Genomic DNA, 3,259 nt, shown 5'->3' with positions numbered 1-3,259 from the left:
GTTTAAACATTCCCAAATAGTTGTGTGTTTTTTATATTTTTATTAACAATTTTTACTACAAATTCATAGATGTGTTTATATAATTTCATAGGTATGGTTCTTGTGTCAGTCTTGTCTATTATATTATGCAAACATCCTGTTAGCCATAGGTGATCTAAGTCCAATTAATATAATTTCCATCAGACATCCACTATTGTTTTGGGTTTATAAGTTAATGACCAGAAAAGACACAATAGGAACATGAGTCCTACTTATTTTTAACTCAGATCTGTTATCTCCAGGAAAATTTTTCTGTTATTCATGTTATTTATGAAAAGTATTTCTATACTTACTAGAAAAAGTCCTTATGTTCTCTCTTCTATGCTCATTATTTTCTGGGTCTCCTTCTTGGATTCATTTTGATTTTAACAAATGGAGAAAGGGCATGGAGGAATGGGAAACAATTCTTCCAAACAAATAAAAACCTGTTCCCAATTAAAGGAAGGAAGGAAGGAAAGAAGGAAGGAAGGAAGGAAGGAAGGAAGGAAGGAAGGAAGGAAGGAAGAAATTCCCTTTACCACACAACTGAATATGATCAAAGAAAAAAGAAGGCAAAGCCAACCAAAGAGATGGAACAAAACAGATACAAGGGATATAAGGGTTCTGCATATATAAAAAAAAAGCCAACATTTTGCTTTTTCCAGTGATTACATCATCCAGGGCCATTGCCCCGTAGTTTATCCTTGATCTGAGCCAGAAATCCTATTCACAAGAGCGAAATGTCCTCCCTAGTGTTCACGGAGGATGGAAACTATTGAACTTCTTCTGTATGTTTTATGGTGATAGGAAAACTACTTCAAATTTAATTCTTTTCATCTTTCTTCCTAAGTGTCTACTTCACAGAGTGGCATTTCTCCATATTATTCTGAGAGGGCAGTATTTACTAACTTACAATACCACTGCAAAGACTGCCAGGTGGTTTTATCTGTGAATATATTCTGGAAAGTACCTGCTTGTTGAACATTTCCACTCAGGGAAGAACAGCTACTATATGAGCTTATCCTACTATGGTGTTACTCTTGGGATGAAGCCCAAGAGTGGTGGGTTTCTGCTTTTTGTTGCTACCGATGCTGGGAGGAGTCTGTCACTTTGGCTTGCTACATGTGGAAGACATCACTCCTGGAGGAAACCATGCTGCTATGTTGGATTTCTGCTTTATGTGTCCACTGACTGCCTGGGTTATAACATGATCTTCTCCACTTACCGTGAAAGGAATAACTAATTATGCCTACAAGACTAGTGAAAGGATTTCCAGAACAGATGGTATTTGAGTTGGTTATTTAGAGGATGAATTGAAACCTGCTTTATGGTGAAGGGCAAGGGAAGGATATTTTAGGTTGTAGAAAAACAACTGCAAAAGCTGGATTCAGAACTGGATATTTTTCGTATTCAAAGCCAAGTATGCAATGGCATCTCTGGAATTCTGAGTTTTTATGACTTTCAAAAGAAGAATTTACATGCCATGTCAAATAGTTTTTATCTTATAGTATGATGGTGCCAAACAAGGTTACATGATTAGATTTAGAATGATAATTATGGCACCTTAATCATTGGCTTAATCACCAAGTCTTCTGCTAACTTCCGTATGTGTCCCCAGAATCAAGAGAATTCACTCAGACTGATCACAGTACTCACCTCAATAAAAACTGTGTTTTAGAGGTAGTGTCAATTCTTTCTTTAAAGAGGGTTGAGTCCCAAAGTGGTTCAGCAATGAAGATAAACAGTAAATGCCCTGAATATTTAGGCTTAGTGCCCTCTCACACTCCAGGACCTGATTCTCAGCCAGATGACTTGGATTTCTTTCAAACTTTATTCTTCTGAGTCCTATTTTGGAAGATTCTTTCAATGATCAAGTTGTGTCTGAAAATCTCACCAATTCTTTCTTGCATTCTGTAATACTCAGGAGCAGTGCATTTGTTTGTTTGTTTCTGTAAAGGGCCAGATACTAAACATTTTAGGTTTTGTGGGCTAATATGGTTTCTGTCACAACTAGTAAACTGTACCATCGTAGTGTAAAAGCAGCCATTGACAATAAGAAAAAGAATGAGCCTGACTGTGTCCCATTAAAGCTTTATTTATAGGGGCGCCTGGGTGGCTTAGTCGGTTAAGCGTCCGACTTCGGCTCAGGTCATGATCTCGCGGTCTGTGAGTTCGAGCCCCGCATTGGGCTCTGTGCTGACCGCTCAGAGCCTTGAACCTGTTTCAGATTCTGAGTCTCCCTCTCTCTCTGACCCTCCCCCATTCATGCTCTGTCTCTCTCTGTCTCAAAAATAAATAAACGTTAAAAAAATTAAAAAAAAAACTTTATTTATAAAAACAAGAAATAAGCTAGATTTGGCCAGAAGCTATAATTTTTGATTGCTGGTCTAGGCCTTCCTTACCTTGAATCTCAAAGCCTGCTTAAACTCAACTGGATTTATTACACTTGATTTCTTGGACTTGATCCCTGTATGATTTCATCCTTGGGACAATTACCTGGCTTCCATTATATTATGCTCACATACAAAAAAATCCTTCTTGTTATTCTTATACCACAGCATCATGGCTAAATTTGGTCCCTAAATTCTGTGCAGTTAATCCTAATTACCATGTGACACTGGGAACAGTTAATATTGTAGGAGCTTTGGAAACTGATTATAGGCCAAGAGAATTAAAGGTGATGGTAATTGACAGATAATAATATTATTTCATACTTATAAATGTCATGTGTCAGTGTCATGTGTCAGACACTGTTTACATATAAAAACTGATTTAATCCTCACAATAATCCTATGCATTACTATCCTCTCTACTTAACAGAAGAAGGAACTGAAACAGATAAGTAACCTGTCCAAGCCCAAACAGCTGGTAAGAGGTGCGGCCAGTACACAAATCCAGGCAGTTCAGCTCCAGAACCAACATTCTTAACCACTACACTCTCCTGAGAGGTGCTGCAGAATGACAGAATTCTGAGGGAACAATCAACATTGAGAAACCAGTTAGATGCCGTGAGAGTGGCAGAAGAAAGTGAGGATAAATTGCAAATCATTTAGGGGCGTCTGGGTGGCTCACTCAATTAAGTGTGCGACTCTTGATCTCGGCTAAGGTCATGATCTCACAGTTTGTGAGTTTGAGCCCCATGTGGGACTCTGCACTCACAGTGTGGAGCCTGCTTGGGATTCTTTCTCTCTCCTCTCTCTCTGCCTTTCCCCCCACCCTTCTCTCTGTCTCAAAAGAAATT

This window comes from Panthera leo, chromosome D3 (assembly GCF_018350215.1).
Source record: "Panthera leo isolate Ple1 chromosome D3, P.leo_Ple1_pat1.1, whole genome shotgun sequence".
Taxonomy (NCBI): Eukaryota; Metazoa; Chordata; class Mammalia; order Carnivora; family Felidae; genus Panthera; species Panthera leo.
This window is presented reverse-complemented; position numbering follows the sequence as displayed.